Genomic DNA, 22658 nt, shown 5'->3' with positions numbered 1-22658 from the left:
GGGCGCCATTACCAGTGGTACAAGCGGGAGCCACCAGAGGGCGACATTACCAGTGCTACCACCAGAGGGCAACATTAGCAGTGCTACCAGCGGGAGCCAGCAGAGGGCGACATTACCAGTGCTACCAGCGGGAACCAGCAGAGGGCGGCATTACCAGTGCTACCAGCGGGAACCAGCAGAGGGCGACATTACCAGTGCTACCAGCGGGAACCAGCAGAGGGCAACATTACCAGTGCTACCAGCGGGAGCCACCAGAGGGCAACATTACCAGTGCTACCAGCAGGAGCCACCAGAGGGCGACATAACCAGTGCTACCAGCAGAGGGCGACATTACCAGTGCTACCAGCAGGAGGCAGCAGAGGGCGACATTACCAGTGCTACCAGCGGGATCCAGCAGAGGACGACATTACCAGTGCTACCAGCGGGAACCAGCAGAGGGCGACATTACCAGTGCTACCAGCAGGAGCCACCAGAGGGCGACATTACTAGTACTACCAGCAGGAGGCAGCAGAGGACGACATTACCAGTGCTACCAGCGGGAGCCACCAGAGGGCGACATTACCAGTGCTACCAGCGGGATCCAGCAGAGGATGACATTACCAGTGCTACCAGCGGGAACCAGCAGAGGGCGACATTACCAGTGCTACCAGCAGGAGCCACCAGAGGGCGACATTACCAGAGCTACCAGCAGGAACCAGCAGAGGGCGACATTACCAGTGCTACCAGAGGGCGACATTACCAGTGCTACCAGCAGGAACCAGCAGAGGGCGACATTACCAGTGCTACCAGAGGGCGACATTACCAGTGCTACCAGCGGAAACCAGCAGAGGGCGACATTACCAGTGCTACCAGCAGGAACCAGCAGAGGGGACATTAACAGTGCTACCAGCGGGAACCAGCAGAGGGTGACATTACCAGTGCTACCAGCGGGAACCACCAGAGGGCAACATTACCAGTGCTATCAGCGGGAACCACCAGAGGGCAACATTACCAGTGCTACCAGCAGGAGACAGCAGAGGGTGACATTACCAGTGCTACCAGCAGGATCCAGCAGAGGGCGACATTACCAGTGCTACCAGCGGGAACCACCAGAGGGCGACATTACCAGTGCTACCAGCAGGAGACAGCAGAGGGCGACATTACCAGTGCTACCAGCGGGAACCAGCGGAGGGTGACCTTACCAGTGCTACCAGCGGGAACCAGCAGAGGGTGACATTACCAGTGCTACCAGCAGAGGGCGACATTACAAGTGCTACCAGCGGGAACCAGCAGAGGGTGACATTACCAGTGCTACCAGCAGGAGGCAGCAGAGGGCGACATTACCAGCGGGAACCAGCAGAGGGCGACATTACCAGTGCTACCAGCGGGAACCACCAGAGGGCATCATTACCAGTGCTACAAGTGGGAACCAGGCACGAGTTGGCAGCACACCGTGGCCCCTGTGTGACGGTGTCAGGGCACGGGTTGGCAGTACACTATGGCCCCTGTGTGGCGGTGTCAGGGCACGGGTTGGCAGTACACTGTGGCCCGTGTGGCGGTGTCAGGGCACGGGTTGGCAGTACACTGTGGCCCCTGTGTGGAGGTGTCAGGGCACGGGTTGGCAGTACACTGTGGCCCCTGTGTGGCGGTTTTAGGGCACGGGATGGCAGTACACTGTGGCCCCTGTGTGGCGGTTTTAGGGCACGGGTTTGCAGTACACTGTGGCCCCTGTGTGGAGGTGTCAGGGCACGGGTTGGCAGTACACTGTGGCCCCTGTGTGGCGGTGTCAGGGCACAGGTTGGCAGTACACTGTGGCCCCTGTGTGGCGGTTTTAGGGCATGGGATGGCAGTACACTGTGGCCCCTGTGTGGCGGTGTCAGGGCAGGGTTTGGCAGTACACTGTGGCCCCTGTGGGGTCCTCCAGCAGCTGTGCCATTGTCCGGCCTTTGTAGCCGTCACTTACAGTTGTTCTTCACCACCCTCGTCTTCCTCTGCTGCCCATCGTCCGGACTCCCGTAGATCTCTGCCGTCACTATCAGGCTGGTGGTGTTGGTCTTGGACAGACTTCCATGTGGCAGGAAGAAGCCGCTGATCACCTGGAAAACATGGAGACCAGGGGTGCTCAGGAGGGGCCACAGAGGAGCGAGGGGCCACAGAGGAGATAGGGGCCACAGAGGAGCGAGGGGCCACAGAGGAGCGAGGGGCCCCACTGCACAGAGCATTTACAGCATAGTATTCACATTATTCCCGGGGGCTGCAGCCTCCACCCCCCATACTCTGTACAGGTGGAGGGGGACTGAGTGATACCTTAATGATGAAGAACAGGGGCCGTGTTTTGTGCTTGTCCCCGCAGGGGTGAAGGCCGCTCTCCTCTCTCCGCAGATATTCCGGCTTCAGGACGTACCCGCAGCCCCCGTTATCCAGGAACTTCCCGTCCTGCAGATCCATGGGAATCCCCGGAGTCTGGAAATTCAGCGTGGCTGCGGAGACGCAGAGGAGGAGAGAGGAGCACAGGGTAACAATGCGGGGAGAGAGGAGCACAGGGTAACAATGCGGGGAGAGAGGAGCACAGGGTAACAATGCGGGGAGAGAGGAGCACAGGGTAACAATGAGGGGAGAGAGGAGCACAGGGTAACAATGAGGGGAGAGAGGAGCACAGGGTAACAATGCGGGGAGAGAGGAGCACAGGGTAACAATGCGGGGAGAGAGGAGCACAGGGTAACAATGCGGGGAGAGAGGAGCACAGGGTAACAATGCGGGGAGGGCGTCACAATGTATCAGTGCGGCAGCAGCGAGGTCAATACCCACCCATCTGACAGCCCACGTTCCAGAACTCTGGGGGGCAGAAGTTGGAGGAACTGATCCGGGATCCTTTAGGGTAAATCCGGGTTAGGAACTTGCTGGTGTGATGGATGAACTCCGGGGCTGGGGGCAAAGAGGAGACGTCTGGTCATTGTACGTCACCTTCCATGTGACCCAGTGACCCGACACCCAGCAATGTACCCAGACCTCCAATCATCACCCCCGACCCCCAAGCCATCACCCTCCCGACCTCCAGCCATCACACTCCGACCCCCAGCCATCATCCGACAGCCAGCAATGTCTCCCGACCTCCCAGCCATTACCCCCGACCCCCAAGCCATCACCTTCCCGACCTCCAATCATCACCCCTGACCCCCAGCCATCATCCCCCCCGACCTCCAGCCATCACACTCTGACCCCCAGCCCGACATCCTGTCATCACCCCTGACCCCCAGCCATCATCCCCCCTGACCTCCAGCCATCACCCCTGACCCCCAGCCCGACATCCTGTCATCACCCCTGACCCCCAGCCATCATCCCCCCCGGCCTCCAGCCATCACACTCTGACCCCCAGCCATCAATCGACACCCAGCAATGTCTCCCGACCCCAAATCATCACCCCCAACCTCCAGCCATCACCCGACACCCAACAATGTCTCCCGATCCCAAATCATCATCCCCAACCTCCAGCCATCGCACGACACTCAGTAATGTCTCCCAACCCCCAGCCATTACCCACGACCCCCAAGCCATCACCCTCCCGACCTCCAATCATCACCCCTAACCCCCAGCCATCATCCCCCCGATCCCCAAGCCATCACCCTCCCGACCTTCAGTCATCACCCCTGATCCCCTAGCCATCACTCCCCCCACCCCGACATCCAGTCATCACCCCTGACCTCCCAGCCATCATTCCCCCGACCTCCAGCCATCACACTCCGACCCCCTGCCATCACCCGACACCCAACAATGTCTCCCGACCCCAAACCATCACCCCCAACCCCCCCAGCCATCACCCCCGACCCCCAAGCCATCACCCTCACGACCTTCAGTCATCACCCCTGATCCCCCAGCCATCACCCCTGACCCCCCAGCCATCACCTCCCCCACCCCGACATCCAGTCATCACCCCTGACCCTCCAGCCATCATCCCCCCCGACCTCCAGCCATCACCCGACACCCAATAATGTCTCCCGACCCCAAATCATCACCCCCAACCTCCAGCCATCGCTCGACACCCAGCAATGTTTCCCGACCCTAAATCATCACCCTGACCCAAAGCCATCACCCCCAACCGCCCAGCCATCACCCCCGACCCCCAAGCCATCACCCTCCCGACCTCCAATCATCCCCCCTAATGCCCCAGCCATCACCCCTGACCCCCCAGCCATCACCCTCCCCCCACCCCGACATCCAGTCATCACCCCTGACCCCCCAGCCATCATCCCCCCGACCCCCAAGCCATCACCCTCCCGACCTCCAGTCATCACCCCTGACTCCCCAGCCATCATCCCCAACCTCCAGCCATCGCACGACACTCAGTAATGTATCCCAACCATTACCCCCGACCCCCAAGCCATCACCCTCCCGACCTCCAATCATCACCCCTGACCCCCAGCCATCATCCCCCCGATCCCCAAGCCATCACCCTCCCGACCTTCAGTCATCACCCCTGATCCCCCAGGCATCACTCCCCCCACCCCGACATCCAGTCATCACCCCTGACCCCCCAGCCATCATTCCCCCGACCTCCAGCCATCACACTGCGACCCCCAGCCATCACCCGACACCCAGCAATGTCTCCCGACCCCAGCCATTACCCCCGACCCCAAGCCATCACCCTCCCGACCTCCAGTCATCACAACTGACCCCTAGCCCAATATCCAGTCATCACCCCTGACCCCCCAGCCATCATCCCCCCGACCCCCAAGCTATCACCCTCCCGACCTCCAGTCATCACCCCTGACTCCCCAGCCATCATCCCCCCGACCCCCAAGCCATCACCCTCCCGACCTCCAGTCATCACCCCTGACTCCCCAGCCATCATCCCCCCGACCTCCAGCCATCACACTCCGACCCCCAGCCATCACCCGACACCCAACAATGTCTCCCGACCCCAAATCATCACCCCCAACCTTCAGCCATGGCTAGACACCCAGCAATGTCTCCTGACCCCCCAGCCATTACCTCCGACCCCAAGCCATCACCCTCCCAACCTCCAGTCATCACCCCTGATCCCCCAGCCATCACTCCCCCCACCCCGACATCCAGTCATCACCCCTGACCCCCCAGCCATCATTCCCCCGACCTCCAGCCATCACACTGCGACCCCCAGCCATCACCCGACACCCAGCAATGTCTCCCGACCCCAGCCATTACCCCCGACCCCAAGCCATCACCCTCCCGACCTTCAGTCATCACCCCTGACACCTAGTCCAATATCCAGTCATCACCCCTGACCCCCCAGCCATCATCCCCCGACCCCCAAGTCATCACCCTCCCGACCTCCAGTCATCACCCCTGACTCCCCAGCCATCATCCCCCCGACCTCCAGCCATCACACTCCGACCCCCAGCCGTCACCCGACACCCAACAATGTCTCCCGACCCCAAATCATCACCCCCAACCTTCAGCGATGGCTAAACACCCAGCAATGTCACCCGACCCCCCAGCCATTACCCAAACCCGCAGTCATCATCCCGCAACCCTCAGCAATCACTCAAACCTCGATGATCACCCACGGACCCTTAGATATTGCACCAACCTCAGCAATCATCCCCGGCGTCAAAGACTATAAAAACCAATGGAAAAGAGGATTGTACAGACAGATGATGAGATTATCGGACCACCTGTACATGCAGAGCAAGTAAATCCCACCGGCGACATCACAGAAAGTGACCGCAGTGCAAATAGCTCAAACACGATACTGCAAGACTAGACAAGAATTATAATGCAAAAGTCCCCGATCACCATGTGATGAGACCAGTGCAACAACCGAGGTGATCCCCATTCAGTACTCTCCTCCCAGCCCAGACCACCCTGATCACCATACAGTGCTCTCCTCCCAGCCCAGACCACCCTGATCACCGTACAGTACTCTCCTCCCAGCCCAGACCACCCTGATCACCATACAGTGCTCTCCTCCCAGCCCAGACCACCCTGATCACCGTACAGTGCTCTACTCCCAGCATGGACTGTCCTGATCACCATACAGTGCTCTCCTCCCAGCCCAGACCACCCTGATCACCGTACAGTGCTCTACTCCGAGCATGGACTGTCCTGATCACCATACAGTGCTCTCCTCCCAGCCCAGACCACCCTGATCACCATACAGTGCTCTCCTCCCAGCCCAGACTACCCTGATCACTGTACAGTGCTCTACTCCCAGCATGGACTGTCCTGATCACCATACAGTGCTCTCCTCCTAGCCCAGACCACCCTGATCACCGTACAGTGCTCTCCTCCCAGCCCAGACAACCCTGATCACCATACAGTGCTCTCCTCTCAGCCCAGACCACCCTGATCACCGTACAGTGCTCTACTCCCAGCATGGACTGTCCTGATCACCATACAGTGCTCTCCTCCCAGCCCAGACCACCCTGATCACCGTACAGTGCTCTCCTCCCAGCCCAGACAACCCTGATCACCATACAGTGCTCTCCTCTCAGCCCAGACCACCCTGATCACCGTACAGTGCTCTACTCCCAGCATGGACTGTCCTGATCACCATACAGTGCTCTCCTCCCAGCCCAGACCACCCTGATCACCGTACAGTGCTCTCCTCCCAGCCCAGACCACCCTGATCACCATACAGTGCTCTCCTCCCAGCCCAGACCACCCTGATCACCGTACAGTGCTCTACTCCCAGCATGGACTGTCCTGATCACCATACCGTGCTCTCCTCCCAGCCCAGACCACCCTGATCACCATACAGTGCTCTCCTCCCAGCCCAGACCACCCTGATCACCATACAGTGCTCTACTCCCAGCATGGACTGTCCTGATCACCGTACAGTGCTCTCCTCCCAGCCCAGACCACCCTGATCACCGTACAGTGCTCTATTCCCAGCATGGACTGTCCTGATCACCGTACAGTGCTCTACTCCCAGCATGGACTGTCCTGATCCCCATACAGTACTCTCCTCCCAGCCCAGACCACCCTGATCACCATACAGTGCTCTCCTCCCATCCAAGACCACCCTGATCACCGTACAGTGCTCTCCTCCCAGACTGGACTGTCCTGATCACCGTACAGTGCTCTCCTCCCAGCCTGGACTGTCCTGATCACTGTACAATACTATAGTCCCAGCATGGACTGTCCTGATCACCATATAGTACTCTCCTCCCAGCACAGACCACCCTGATCCCTATACAGTACTCCCCTCCCAGTCCAGACCACCCTGATGAACATACAGTGCTCTCCTCCCAGCCAGGACTGTCCTGATCACCATACAATACTCTACTCTCAGCATGGACCATCTTGATGTAGTACTCTCCCCCAGCACAGACTGTCGTGATCACCATACAGTACTCTCCTCCCAGCATGGACCGTCCTGATCACCATACAGTACTCTCCTCCCAGCACAGACCACCCTGATCCCCATAAAATACTCTCCTCCCAGCCCAGACCACCCTGATCCCCATACAGTACTCTCCTCCCAGCATGGACCATCCTGATCACCATATAGTACTCTCCTCCCAGCACAGACAGTCCTGATCACCATACAGTACTCCCCTCCCAGCGCAGACTACCCTGATGACCATACAGTGCTCTCCTCCCAGCCTGGACTGTCCTGATCACCATACAGTACTCTCCTCCCAGCACAGACAGTCCTGATCACCATACAGTACTCCCCTCCCAGCCCAGACCACCCTGATGACCATACAGTGCTCTCCTCCCAGCCTGGACTGTCCTGATCACCGTACAATACTCTACTCTCAGTATGGACCGTCCTGATCACCATACAGTACTCTCCTCCCAGCACAGACAGTCCTGATCACCATACGGTACTCTCCTCCCAGCCTAGACAACCCTGATCACCATACAGTACTTTCCTCCCAGCTCAGACCGTCGTGATCACCATACAGTACTCTCCTCCCAGCATGGACCATCCTAATCACCATACAATACTCTCCTCCTAGCTCAGACCGTCGTGATCATCATACAGTACTCACCTCCCAGCCCAGACCACACTGATCACCATACAGTACTCTACTCCCAGCACAGACCACCCTGATCACCATACAGTACTCTCCTTCCAGCTCAGACCGTCATGATCACCATACAGTACTCTCGTTCCAGCCTGGACCGTCCTGATCACCGTACAACATTCTCCTCCCAGCCCTGACCACCCTGATAACCATACAGTACTCTCCTCCCAACTCAGACCGTCATGACATCCATACAGTACTCTCGTCCCAGCCTGGACCGTCCTGATCACCGTACAACATTCTCCTCCCAGCACGGACTGTCCTGATCACTGTACAACATTCTCCTCCCAGCCCTGACCACCCTAATCACCATACAGTACTCTCCTCCCAACTCAGACCGTCGTGACATCCATACAGTACTCTCCTCCCAGCCTGGACCGTCCTGATCACCATACAGTACTCCCCTCCCAGCACGGACTGTTCTGATCACCGTACAACATTCTCCTCCCAGCCCTGACCACCCTGATCACCATACAGTACTCTCCTCCCAGTTCAGACCGTCGTGATCACCACACAGTACTCTCCTCCCAGCCTGGACTGTCCTGATCACCGTACAACATTCTCCTCCCAGCACTGACCATCCTGATCCTGGAAAAATCTCTCCTCCCAACCTGGACCGTCATGATCACCATACAGTACTTTCCTCCCAGCCTGGACAGTCCTGATCACCGTACAGTACTATACATCCAGCATGGACCGTCCTTAATCCTCCCAGCACGTACCGTCCTGATCACCTCACAATACTCTCCTCTCAGCATGGTCAGCCCTGATCACATACATTACTTTCCTCCCAGCCCAGACTGGACTGATCACCGTATAATAGTCTTCTCCCAGCATGGACTGTCATGATCACCATACAGTACTCTCCTCCCAGCCCAGACCACCCTGATCAACAAACAGTGCTATCCTCTCAGCCCAGACCACCCTGATCACCATACAGTACTCTACTCTCAGCATGGACCATCCTGATCACCACATAGTCCTGATCACCATACAGTACTCTCCTCCCAGCCTGGACAGTCCTGATCACCGTACAGTACTCTACTCCCATCCCAGACCGTCCTGCTCACCGTACAAAACTATCCTGCCAACCCAGACCATCCTGATCACCATACAGTACTCTACTCCCAGCCTGGACCATCCTGATCACCATACAGTACTCTACTCCCAGCCTGGACCATCCTGATCACCATACAGTACTCTACTCCCAGCCTGGACCATCCTGATCACCATACAGTACTCTCCTCCCTGCCCAGACTGGACTGATCACCGTATAATACTCAGGGTAACAGCACAACGATGACGTACCTGAGCTCTGCGCCAGTTTCTGTGCTTCCTGTTCTGACAGTGAATTAGTCTCATAAAACTTCTGGTTTTCTCTGGAATATTGGAAACTGATGAACTTCTTAGATTTGGTGTAAATGACGAGATCTGAGAGCTGCATGGACATCATCGTTTTCTGCTGCAGAGAGAAAGACAAGGAAGTCGCAGTGCTCAATCTGATATCAATGATCTGAGTCGGTTATAATACAGATTACAGTCCCGTGCTGACCCTAATCTAATCCTTAAACTGAATCTGCCTGGTGGCTGATTATAGTCATGAAGCAGGCGCCTCAGGATGAGCAGATATGATTCTCTCACATCTCTAGATTACGGATGTTTCCCAATATTAGTCACACTTTTTTCCAAGTTGTGCGCCGGCGAGTTCCCAACAGACAGGATTAAGCTGTAGAATCAGCAGGTCGCGGCACCGCTGATTATTATCAATGGAAATGTCACTAATGTGATAATGTATTTAATTAGCGGATTATCCTGCACGAGGGGATGGGACACAGAAGGGATCCCGAGTGGAAATCCTGGCACAAAACAGATTTTTCTGCCCTGTATGTGATACATTTGGGATTGACTATCAGCGAGAGCGGTAATTATAGTCACCAACCCATCATATATTCAATAAAAATCAGGGACATCCTGAGAACGAAGAGACGGGAGCAGAGGGGTACAGGAAAGGTGGAGGGGAGCAGGTGCGAGAAGCAGAGGTACAGGATGAGGAGCAGAGAAGGTGTAGTGGACGAGAAGCAGAGGTACAGGATGAGGAGCAGAGAAGGTGTAGTGGACGAGAAGCAGAGGTACAGGACGAGGAGCAGAGAAGGTGTAGTGGACAAGAAGCAGAGGTACAGGATGAGGAACAGAGAAGGTGTAGTGAACAAGAAGCAGAGGTACAGGACGAGGAGCAGGGAAGGTGTAGTGGAGGAGAAGCAGAGGTACAGGATGAGGAGCAGGGAAGGTGTAGTGAACAAGAAGCAGAGGTACAGGACGAGGAGCAGAGAAGGTGTAGTGGACGAGAAGCAGCGGTACAGGACGAGGAGCAGGGAAGGTGTAGTGGAGGAGAAGCAGAGGTACAGGATGAGGAGCAGGGAAGGTGTAGTGGACGAGAAGCAGAGGTACAGGATGAGGAGCAGGGAAGGTGTAGTGGAGGAGAAGCAGAGGAGCAGGATGAGGAGCAGGGAAGGTGTAGTGGACGAGAAGCAGAGGTACAGGATGAGGAGCAGGGAAGGTGTAGTGGAGGAGAAGCAGAGGAGCAGGATGAGGAACAGAGAAGGTGTAGTGAACAAGAAGCAGAGGTACAGGACGAGGAGCAGAGAAGGTGTAGTGGACGAGAAGCAGCGGTACAGGACGAGGAGCAGGGAAGGTGTAGTGGAGGAGAAGCAGAGGTACAGGATGAGGAGCAGGGAAGGTGTAGTGGACGAGAAGCAGAGGTACAGGATGAGGAGCAGGGAAGGTGTAGTGGAGGAGAAGCAGAGGAGCAGGATGAGGAGCAGAGAAGGTGTAGTGGACGAGAAGGAGAGGAACAGGATGAGGAGCAGAGAAGGTGTAGTGGACGAGAAGCAGAGGAGCAGGATGAGGAGCAGAGAAGGTGTAGTGGACGAGAAGCAGAGGTACAGGATGAGGAGCAGAGAAGATGTAGTGGATGAGAAGTGTAGCACCCCGAGGGCTCGGCTGCTACAGGGGTATTGCACCTCGAACCAGAGGTGTGGTATTCCACTCCCGGGTAAGGATGGAGTGTGGAACGGGGCTCAGTTAGCTGCATGCACCACACTCACCCCATTTCCGGGGGACAGATCAACAGTACTCCCACCAGATAGATGTGCAGGTACGACAGCGTCTGTCCCTGGCTGGAGTGGGGAGGGGGGAGGAACATCCCAGTGGTGTAGGAGCAGAGAGGGGAGGGACTCTGGGCATAGGTAGGAGCCCATTGGGTGCTGGTCACCTGGGCTCGGGTGTCAGAAGGGAGTATATAAGGTGGGCACCATCTTAGATCAGGGTTCAGTTCAGGCAGGAGGAGAAGAGGAGAGGAGCTCAGCCAGAGAGGGCTGACAGGGAGCTGTGGCTCAGTCCGGGCCCAGCTCCAGAGCCAGGCCTGAAGTGGAGGCCTGAGGCAGAGAGAGAGAGAAGGAAGAAGAAGAAGGAACAGAAAGGAGCAGGAACACAAGGAAAGGCCCAGAGACGCAAGAAAAGAGGGAACCCTGAGATCCCACGAGTTAACGGGTGAAGGGTTGGTAGAGCAGGGTACCGGATCCCAAACTGGTGGAGGCCAATTATCCTTAGCCAGGAACCGGAGGTCGTGGTCAAGTCTTGGCGCCACCCCTCACCATATCCACCAGGAAGGCATACCATATAGGGTCAGGGAAACCGGGAAAGGTTTCACCACCAGAAGGCCCGAAGGAGCCGGACAAAGGTGGGTCCCTGGTGGGGACGGCCAGTAGGAAGGAAGAGAGGGGAGCTCTGGACCACGCTCTGGACTTGCCTGGGAGTTGGCCGAGTTCCGTACCTGGTGGACGCAGCACGGCTTGGGTGGTCACTGCTGGCCGGAGTGACCAGAGCAACAACTGTGAGTAAAGCTTTAAACCTGCACCACAAGTCTCTGTGATTCCTTGCCACTCCAGCACCACTAGCACTGGGACCCTCACAACATCACTCCCATCAATTTCCACACTAGCTGCCCTGAGGCAATACTCCTCCCGTGGGGAGTCATCCCATACTGAGCTGCACAACCAACATCAGCCTCAGCGGTCTGCAGTGCAGCGGCGGTCCCCACTGACCGCAATCCACGGGTGGCGTAGTCGAACTTTACAACATCTTATGCCAAGCACCGCCACTTAGTTTGACACCCTGGGCACGGACCGGGTCACCGCCACGAGGACTACTACCCCTATCAGATCCGGCTCCGGGTATCCCCCGCATGCGCAACGCTACACAACATGGCCCAGGGGGCGCGTCAACTTTGGCGTAGTCGGCAGGATCTCGTGCCCGCAACCACCGGGTACTGCGTGCCTGAAGAAAAGTTCACATGTACCTCAAAAAGAAGTATCCCGCCAATTCCGGAGGATTCCCGCCATCTTGGACGGTTTCCCGCCCTGGCAGAGCGGACGCCATTGTGGGCGTGCCAGAGGGTGGCAAGAGACCACCTCCCATCGTGGGCATGGTCCCGGAGTGGCGCCAAAGGAGGGGACCGCCCCCACCAGCCGAGACTACAATAATGGAGATGTCCATCAGAGTGGGGGGTCTGCCCCTGAAACTGACTGTCACTAAGTAGACCCGGGACCACTCCCAATGGGGGCGGATAGGGAACAAAACGGAGAGGATGGGTGCGGCCTGGAGGAGTCTGGACAGACCGCACCCGGGAATGGAGGAAGCGTCCAGCAGTGCCAGCACCGTGGTCCGGAGCCTGCTGCAGGCCGCACCGCCAGACGGCCTAGTGGAGATCCTGGCACAGCTCCCCAGAGATCCGGAGCGTGCACAGGCTGCGCTGGAGGACTTGGACCGGAGGATGGCCCGGGCACAGCAGGATGCGCTGGCCGAGTGGAGAAGGGAGATGGCCCGGCAGGCTGGAATCCGCCAGCAGGAGGCGCCACCCGCAACGAGGAGCATGTCCGCCTCTGAGGATGGTGCAGGAGGGACGAAGGCCGGAGACGACGCCGCGGAGGGAGCTGCAAGGATGGAAGCAGGTAATGGGGACGTCATTACCCCGAGCCCAGTAGCCGTAAGCCTGCCCCAGCTCCCCGTCGCAGAGCCCGAAGTCCTACTCACCGCGCCCGTTGCCGCACCGCCACTGCTCCCAACTAGGCCTCAAGCGGCAGGAGCCGCGGTCACGCCCCCTTCCGCGCCACGCCCCTTGACCCTGAGCGCGGCGAAACAGGAAGTGCCACCGGCCTGGTCGCAAGGCCTGATGAACCCGGGCGCCGCTGCCCCTCCAGCGCCCTCTTCCTCAACGGTGCCATTCGTAGACCCAAATAGAATTCCCCCGGCCTGGTCGCAAGGCCGAGTACCCCCGGGCGCCGCTGCCCCCACAGCGCCCTCTGCCTCCACAGTGCCACCCCTGGGCGCAGATCTCTTCGCGCAACATACCAGCCCGGACGGGCTGCCCTTCGTGTGGCCACCGGAGTACGTCAACCCCCGACTCCGGAGGGAACGGCCCCTGTGTGAGCCTCTGATCCCGGCTCCGGTGCCCGCCAAAATTGCTCCGATCCCATTAGAGGACGCCCAATTTGAATGGGATCCGACCGGTGAGAACCTCATAGGGTTCACCCAGGAAACCCGGGCGGACGCAGCCCGGCGTGAGGAGTGCTGCCGCCAACAGCTGGAGGTCTTTGGAAGAGAGCGGCGAGAGAGGCGGATCCGCGAGGAACAGCTGCAGGCCCGGAGCGCGGAGCAGAAGCGCAGGGCCCGACAAGACCCCCGAACAGCCCACGGTCCCCGCACCGACGGGACCGTAATAAAGTTCCAGCTAGAGCATGGCTGGGGCTTTATCCGAGACCACCGAACTCCCGGCGACGTCTTTGTTACCCGCAGGGATGTCGAGAGCCACCTTCCTGAAGGACACCGTGGACGTGATCTCTACTCGGGTGACGTGGTCACCTTCACCCGGCATGAGTGTGCCAAAGGACCGTACGCCCTTCACGTACACTGGCTAACTGAGGAGGAGTTGCAGTATGAGGAAAGCCAAGAGGACCCGGACGGGTCTGAAGACTACCCTCAGGAGGGAGCACGGAGAGGACATAGCTACTGAAGGGAAGTAGCGTGAACAAAGAATTGTATATAGTTACCCGTTAGGGTACCTAAACTGCTGCTGATTGAAGTGTGGTCCCCGTTGGGACTAGTGTGGAGTTATTAAAAGAACTGTTACCTGTGTGCCCCTAATCCCTAACCAGGCTGAGGACTGTGAGCAGCCACTCCCTTATCCCCACTGGCCGAGGACTGAGAGCGGCCACCCTGTAAATAGTTGCGCTTCTTAAAGCGCCCCCTACTGGTTTTATAAGAACTGTTTTTCTACCGTGGAATTGGTGACTGTCGCACTTTACCTGGTCACAAGTTGCACCGTGGCCAGAGGTCAAGAATGTGTTTGTGAAGAACGTTTTATATGAGAATGTTTTACTTGAAAAAGTTTTATATTGAAAGTTTATATGCTGCTAGAATAATAATGTAAAAGTTACCTGTGATGTTTTATAATGGTTATATGCTAAAAGAGTTCCGGTAGTTTTGACCAGTAACGTTAAAGAGAAAAGTACCTCCCATAAAGGGATGATTGAAAAGTTGAGATATCTTACATGCAAGTGTACACTTTAAAATTTTGTATGTCTAAATTGTTTTATTCTTTTCCAGCCCGAGGACGTGCTGTGGTTTACCAGGGGGGAATGTAGCACCCCGAGGGCTCGGCTGCTACAGGGGTATTGCACCTCGAACCAGAGGTGTGGTATTCCACTCCCGGGTAAGGATGGAGCGTGGAACGGGGCTCAGTTAGCTGCATGCACCACACTCACCCCATTTCCGGGGGACAGATCAACGGTACTCCCACCAGATAGATGTGCAGGTACGACAGCGTCTGTCCCTGGCTGGAGTGGGGAGGGGGGAGGAACATCCCAGTGGTGTAGGAGCAGAGAGGGGAGGGACTCTGGGCATAGGTAGGAGCCCATTGGGTGCTGGTCACCTGGGCTCGGGTGTCAGAAGGGAGTATATAAGGTGGGCACCATCTTAGATCAGGGTTCAGTTCAGGCAGGAGGAGAAGAGGAGAGGAGCTCAGCCAGAGAGGGCTGACAGAGAGCTGTGGCTCAGTCCGGGCCCAGCTCCAGAGCCAGGCCTGAAGTGGAGTCCTGAGGCAGAGAGAGAGAGAAGGAAGAAGAAGAAGGAACAGAAAGGAGCAGGAACACAAGGAAAGGCCCAGAGACGCAAGAAAAGAGGGAACCCTGAGATCCCACGAGTTAACGGGTGAAGGGTTGGTAGAGCAGGGTACCGGATCCCAAACTGGTGGAGGCCAATTATCCTTAGCCAGGAACCGGAGGTCGTGGTCAAGTCTTGGCGCGACCCCTCACCATATCCACCAGGAAGGCATACCATATAGGGTCAGGGAAACCGGGAAAGGTTTCACCACCAGAAGGCCCGAGGGAGCCAGACAAAGGTGGGTCCCTGGTGGGGACGGCCAGTAGGAAGGAAGAGAGGGGAGCTCTGGACCACGCTCTGGACTTGCCTGGGAGTTGGCCGAGTCCCGTACCTGGTGGACGCAGCACGGCTTGGGTGGTCACTGCTGGCCGTAGTGACCGGAGCAACAACTGTGAGTAAAGCTTTAAACCTGCACCACAAGTCTCTGTGATTCCTTGCCACTCCAGCACCACTAGCACTGGGACCCTCACAACATCACTCCCATCAATTTCCACACTAGCTGCCCTGAGGCAATACTCCTCCCGTGGGGAGTCATCCCATACTGAGCTGCACAACCAACATCAGCCTCAGCGGTCTGCAGTGCAGCGGCGGTCCCCACTGACCGCAATCCACGGGTGGCGTAGTCGAACTTTACAACATCTTATGCCAAGCACCGCCACTTAGTTTGACACCCTGGGCACGGACCGGGTCACCGCCACGAGGACTACTACCCCTATCAGATCCGGCTCCGGGTATCCCCCGCATGCGCAACGCTACACAACATGGCCCAGGGGGCGCGTCAGAAGCAGAGGAGCAGGATGAGGAGCAGAGAAGGTGTAGTGGACGAGAAGCAGAGGAGCAGGATAAAGAGCAGAGAAGGTGTAGTGGACGAGAAGCAGAGGTACAGGACGAGGAGCAGAGAAGGTGTAGTGGACGAGAAGCAGAGGTACAGGATGAGGAGCAGAGAAGGTGTAGTGGACGAGAAGCAGAGGAGCAGGATGAGGAGCAGAGAAGATGTAGTGGACGAGAAGCAGAGGTACAGGATGAGGAGCAGAGAAGGTGTAGTGGACGAGAAGCAGAGGTACAGGATGAGGAGCAGAGAAGGTGTAGTGGACATGAAGCAGAGGTACAGGACGAGGAGCAGAAAAGGTGTAGTGGACGAGAAGCAGAGGTACAGGATGAGGAGCAGGGAAGGTGTAGTGGACGAGAAGCAGAGGTACAGGATGAGGAGCAGGGAAGGTGTAGTGGACGAGAAGCAGAGGAGCAGGATGAGGAGCAGAGAAGGTGTAGTGGACGAGAAGCAGAGGAACAGCATGAGGGGCAGAGAAGGTGTAGTGGACGAGAAGCAGAGGAGCAGGATGAGGAGCAGAGAAGGTGTAGTGGACGAGAAGCAGAGGTACAGGATGAGGAGCAGAGAAGGTGTAGTGGACGAGAAGCAGAGGAGCAGTATGAGGAGCAGAGAAGGTGTAGTGGACGAGAAGCAGAGGAGCAGGATGAGGAGCAGAGAAGGTGTAGTGGACGAGAAGCAGAGGTACAGGACGAGGAGCAGAGAAGGTGTAGTGGACGAGAAGCAGAGGTACAGGATGAGGAGCAGAGAAGGTGTAGTGGACGAGAAGCAGAGGAGCAGGAGGAGGAGCAGAGAAGGTGTTGTGGACGAGAAGCAGAGGTACAGGATGAGAAGCAGAGAAGGTGTAGTGGACGAGAAGCAGAGGTACAGGATGAGGAGCAGAGAAGGTGTAGTGGACGAGAAGCAGAGGAGCAGGATGAGGAGCAGAGAAGGTGTAGTGGACGAGAAGCAGAGGTACAGGATGAGGAGCAGAGAAGGTGTAGTGGACGAGAAGCAGAGGTACAGGATGAGGAGCAGAGAAGGTGTAGTGGACATGAAGCAGAGGTACAGGACGAGGAGCAGAAAAGGTGTAGTGGACGAGAAGCAGAGGTACAGGATGAGGAGCAGGGAAGGTGTAGTGGACGAGAAGCAGAGGTACAGGATGAGGAGCAGAGAAGGTGTAGTGGACGAGAAGCAGAGGAGCAGGATGAGGAGCAGAGAAGATGTAGTGGACGAGAAGCAGAGGAACAGCATGAGGAGCAGAGAAGGTGTAGTGGACGAGAAGCAGAGGAGCAGGATGAGGAGCAGAGAAGGTGTAGTGGACGAGAAGCAGAGGTACAGGATGAGGAGCAGAGAAGGTGTAGTGGACGAGAAGCAGAGGTACAGGATGAGGAGCAGAGAAGGTGTAGTGGACGAGAAGCAGAGGTACAGCATGAGGAGCAGAGAAGGTGTAGTGGACATGAAGCAGAGGTACAGGACGAGGATCAGAAAAGGTGTAGTGGACGAGAAGGAGAGGTACAGGATGAGGAGCAGGGAAGGTGTAGTGGACAAGAAGCAGAGGTACAGGATCAGGAGCAGGGAAGATGTAGTGGACGAGAAGCAGAGGAGCAGGATGAGGAGCAGAGAAGGTGTAGTGGACGAGAGGCAGAGGAACAGCATGAGGAGCAGAGAAGGTGTAGTGGACGAGAAGCAGAGGAGCAGGATGAGGAGCAGAGAAGGTGTAGTGGACGAGAAGCAGAGGTACAGGATGAGGAGCAGAGAAGGTGTAGTGGACGAGAAGCAGAGGAGCAGGATGAGGAGCAGAGAAGGTGTAGTGGACGAGAAGCAGAGGAGGAGGATGAGGAGCAGAGAAGGTGTAGTGGACGAGAAGCAGAGGTACAGGACGAGGAGCAGAGAAGGTGTAGTGGACGAGAAGCAGAGGTACAGGATGAGGAGCAGAGAAGGTGTAGTGGACGAGAAGCAGAGGTACAGGATGAGGACCAGAGAAGGTGTAGTGGACGAGAAGCAGAGGAGCAGGATGAGGAGCAGAGAAGGTGTAGTGGACGAGAAGCAGAGGTACAGGATTAGAAGCAGAGAAGGTGTAGTGGACGAGAAGCAGAGGTACAGGATGAGGAGCAGAGAAGGTGTAGTGGACGAGAAGCAGAGGTACAGGATGAGGAGCAGGGAAGGTGTAGTGGACGAGAAGCAGAGGTACAGGATGAGGAGCAGGGAAGGTGTAGTGGACGAGAAGCAGAGGAGCAGGATGAGGAGCAGAGAAGGTGTAGTGGACGAGAAGCAGAGGAACAGCATGAGGAGCAGAGAAGGTGTAGTGGACGAGAAGCAGAGGTACAGGATGAGGAGCAGAGAAGGTGTAGTGGACATGAAGCAGAGGTACAGGACGAGGAGCAGAAAAGGTGTAGTGGACGAGAAGCAGAGGTACAGGATGAGGAGCAGGGAAGGTGTAGTGGACGAGAAGCAGAGGTACAGGATGAGGAGCAGAGAAGGTGTAGTGGACGAGAAGCAGAGGAGCAGGATGAGGAGCAGAGAAGATGTAGTGGACGAGAAGCAGAGGAACAGCATGAGGAGCAGAGAAGGTGTAGTGGACGAGAAGCAGAGGAGCAGGATGAGGAGAAGAGAAGGTGTAGTGGACGAGAAGCAGAGGTACAGGATGAGGAGCAGAGAAGGTGTAGTGGACGAGAAGCAGAGGTACAGGATGAGGAGCAGAGAAGGTGTAGTGGACGAGAAGCAGAGGTACAGCATGAGGAGCAGAGAAGGTGTAGTGGACATGAAGCAGAGGTACAGGACGAGGATCAGAAAAGGTGTAGTGGACGAGAAGGAGAGGTACAGGATGAGGAGCAGGGAAGGTGTAGTGGACAAGAAGCAGAGGTACAGGATCAGGAGCAGGGAAGATGTAGTGGACGAGAAGCAGAGGAGCAGGATGAGGAGCAGAGAAGGTGTAGTGGACGAGAGGCAGAGGAACAGCATGAGGAGCAGAGAAGGTGTAGTGGACGAGAAGCAGAGGAGCAGGATGAGGAGCAGAGAAGGTGTAGTGGACGAGAAGCAGAGGTACAGGATGAGGAGCAGAGAAGGTGTAGTGGACGAGAAGCAGAGGAGCAGGATGAGGAGCAGAGAAGGTGTAGTGGACGAGAAGCAGAGGAGGAGGATGAGGAGCAGAGAAGGTGTAGTGGACGAGAAGCAGAGGTACAGGACGAGGAGCAGAGAAGGTGTAGTGGACGAGAAGCAGAGGTACAGGATGAGGAGCAGAGAAGGTGTAGTGGACGAGAAGCAGAGGTACAGGATGAGGACCAGAGAAGGTGTAGTGGACGAGAAGCAGAGGAGCAGGATGAGGAGCAGAGAAGGTGTAGTGGACGAGAAGCAGAGGTACAGGATTAGAAGCAGAGAAGGTGTAGTGGACGAGAAGCAGAGGTACAGGATGAGGAGCAGAGAAGGTGTAGTGGACGAGAAGCAGAGGTACAGGATGAGGAGCAGGGAAGGTGTAGTGGACGAGAAGCAGAGGTACAGGATGAGGAGCAGGGAAGGTGTAGTGGACGAGAAGCAGAGGAGCAGGATGAGGAGCAGAGAAGGTGTAGTGGACGAGAAGCAGAGGAACAGCATGAGGAGCAGAGAAGGTGTAGTGGACGAGAAGCAGAGGAGCAGGATGAGGAGCAGAGAAGGTGTAGTGGACGAGAAGCAGAGGTACAGGATGAGGAGCAGAGAAGGTGTAGTGGACGAGAAGCAGAGGAGCAGGATGAGGAGCAGAGAAGGTGTAGTGGACGAGAAGCAGAGGAGCAGGATGAGGAGCAGAGAAGGTGTAGTGGACGAGAAGCAGAGGTACAGGATGAGGAGCAGAGAAGGTGTAGTGGATGAGAAGCAGAGGTACAAGATGAGGAGCAGAGAAGGTGTAGTGGACGAGAAGCAGAGTTACAGGATGAGGAGCAGAGAAGGTGTAGTGGACGAGAAGCAGAGGAGCAGGATGAGGAGCAAAGAAGGTGTAGTGGACGAGAAGCATAGGTACAGGATGAGAAGCAGAGAAGGTGTAGTGGACGAGAAGCAGAGGTACAGGATGAGGAGCAGAGAAGGTGTAGTGGACGAGAAGCAGAGGAGCAGGATGAGGAGCAGAGAAGGTGTAGTGGACGAGAAGCAGAGGAGCAGTATGAGGAGCAGAGAAGGTGTAGTGGACGAGAAGCAGAGGTACAGGATTAGAAGCAGAGAAGGTGTAGTGGAGGAGAAGCAGAGGTACAGGATGAGGAGCAGAGAAGGAGTAGTGGAGGAGAAGCAGAGGTACAGGATGAGGAGCAGGGAAGGTGTAGTGGACGAGAAGCAGAGGTACAGGATGAGGAGCAGGGAAGGTGTAGTGGTCGAGAAGCAGAGGAGCAGAATGAGGAGCAGAGAAGGTGTAGTGGACGAGAAGCAGAGGAACAGCATGAGGAGCAGAGAAGGTGTAGTGGACGAGAAGCAGAGGAGCAGGATGAGGAGCAGAGAAGGTGTAGTGGACGAGAAGCAGAGGTACAGGATGAGGAGCAGAGAAGGTGTAGTGGACGAGAAGCAGAGGAGCAGGATGAGGAGCAGAGAAGGTGTAGTGGACGAGAAGCAGAGGAGCAGGATGAGGAGCAGAGAAGGTGTAGTGGGCGAGAAGCAGAGGTACAGGACGAGGAGCAGAGAAGGTGTAGTGGATGAGAAGCAGAGGTACAAGATGAGGAGCAGAGAAGGTGTAGTGGACGAGAAGCAGAGGTACAGGATGAGGAGCAGAGAAGGTGTAGTGGACGAGAAGCAGAGGAGCAGGATGAGGAGCAGAGAAGGTGTAGTGGACGAGAAGCAGAGGAGCAGGATGAGGAGCAGAGAAGGTGTAGTGGACGAGAAGCAGAGGAGCAGGATGAGGAGCAGAGAAGGTGTAGTGGACGAGAAGCAGAGGTACAGGACGAGGAGCAGAGAAGGTGTAGTGGACGAGAAGCAGAGGTACAGGATGAGGAGCAGAGAAGGTGTAGTGGACGAGAAGCAGAGGTACAGGATGAGGAGCAGAGAAGGTGTAGTGGACGAGAAGCAGAGGAGCAGGATGAGGAGCAGAGAAGGTGTAGTGGACGAGAAGCAGAGGTACAGGATGAGAAGCAGAGAAGGTGTAGTGGACGAGAAGCAGAGGTACAGGATGAGGAGCAGAGAAGGTGTAGTGGACGAGAAGCAGAGGTACAGGATGAGGAGCAGGGAAGGTGTAGTGGACGAGAAGCAGAGGTACAGGATGAGGAGCAGGGAAGGTGTAGTGGACGAGAAGCAGAGGAGCAGGATGAGGAGCAGAGAAGGTGTAGTGGACGAGAAGCAGAGGAACAGCATGAAGAGCAGAGAAGGTGCAGTGGACGAGAAGCAGAGGAGCAGGATGAGGAGCAGAGAAGGTGTAGTGGACGAGAAGCAGAGGTACAGGATGAGGACCAGAGAAGGTGTAGTGGACGAGAAGCAGAGGAGCAGGATGAGGAGCAGAGAAGGTGTAGTTGACGAGAAGCAGAGGAGCAGGATGAGGAGCAGAGAAGGTGTAGTGGACGAGAAGCAGAGGTACAGGACGAGGAGCAGAGAAGGTGTAGTGGACGAGAAGCAGAGGTACAAGATGAGGAGCAGAGAAGGTGTAGTGGACGAGAAGCAGAGGTACAAGATGAGGAGCAGAGAAGGTGTAGTGGACGAGAAGCAGAGGTACAGGATGAGGAGCAGAGAAGGTGTAGTGGACGAGAAGCAGAGGAGCAGGATGAGCAGCAGAGAAGGTGTAGTGGACGAGAAGCAGAGGTACAGGATGAGGAGCAGAGAAGGTGTAGTGGACATGAAGCAGAGGTACAGGACGAGGAGCAGAAAAGGTGTAGTGGACGAGAAGCAGAGGTACAGGACGAGGAGCAGGGAAGGTGTAGTGGATGAAAAGCAGAGGTACAGGATGAGGAGCAGAGAAGGTGTAGTGGACAAGAAGCAGAGGAGCAGGATGAGGAGCAGAGAAGGTGTAGTGGACGAGAAGCAGAGGAACAGCATGAGGAGCAGAGAAGGTGTAGTGGACGAGAAGCAGAGGAGCAGGATGAGGAGCAGAGAAGGTGTAGTGGACGAGAAGCAGAGGTACAGGATGAGGAGCAGAGAAGGTGTAGTGGACGAGAAGCAGAGGAGCAGGATGAGGAGCAGAGAAGTTGTAGTGGACGAGAAGGAGAGGAGCAGGATGAGGAGCAGAGAAGGTGTAGTGGACGAGAAGCAGAGGTACAGGACGAGGAGCAGAGAAGGTGTAGTGGACGAGAAGCAGAGGTACAGGATGAGGAGCAGAGAAGGTGTAGTGGACGAGAAGCAGAGGTACAGGATGAGGACCAGAGAAGGTGTAGTGGACGAGAAGCAGAGGAGCAGGATGAGGAGCAGAGAAGGTGTAGTGGACGAGAAGCAGAGGTAGAGGATGAGAAGCAGAGAAGGTGTAGTGGACGAGAAGCAGAGGTACAGGATGAGGAGCAGAGAAGGTGTAGTGGACAAGAAGCAGAGGTACAGGACGAGGAGCTGAAAAGGTGTAGTGGACGAGAAGCAGAGGTACAGGACGAGGAGCAGAGAAGGTGTAGTGGACGAGAAGCAGACGTACAGGATGAGGAGCAGAGAAGTTGTAGTGGACAAGAAGCAGAGGTACAGGAGAGGAGCAGAGAAGGTGTAGTGGACGAGAAGCAGCG

At 56.5% G+C, this 22658-nt stretch overlaps 1 pseudogene; it reads right to left on the bottom strand.

Moving 5' to 3' along the window:
• Positions 1 to 22658, bottom strand: part of LOC141173774 (1-phosphatidylinositol 4,5-bisphosphate phosphodiesterase zeta-1-like) — a 132037-nt pseudogene that overhangs the window by 4442 nt on the left and 104937 nt on the right.

Source organism: Phyllobates terribilis, unplaced genomic scaffold (genome assembly GCF_046119375.1).
Source record: "Phyllobates terribilis strain yellow unplaced genomic scaffold, ASM4611937v1 Scaffold_13__5_contigs__length_258822181, whole genome shotgun sequence".
Lineage (NCBI taxonomy): Eukaryota > Metazoa > Chordata > Amphibia > Anura > Dendrobatidae > Phyllobates > Phyllobates terribilis.
Note: the sequence above shows the minus strand (reverse complement) of the source record. Positions and strands in the feature narration are given on the sequence as shown.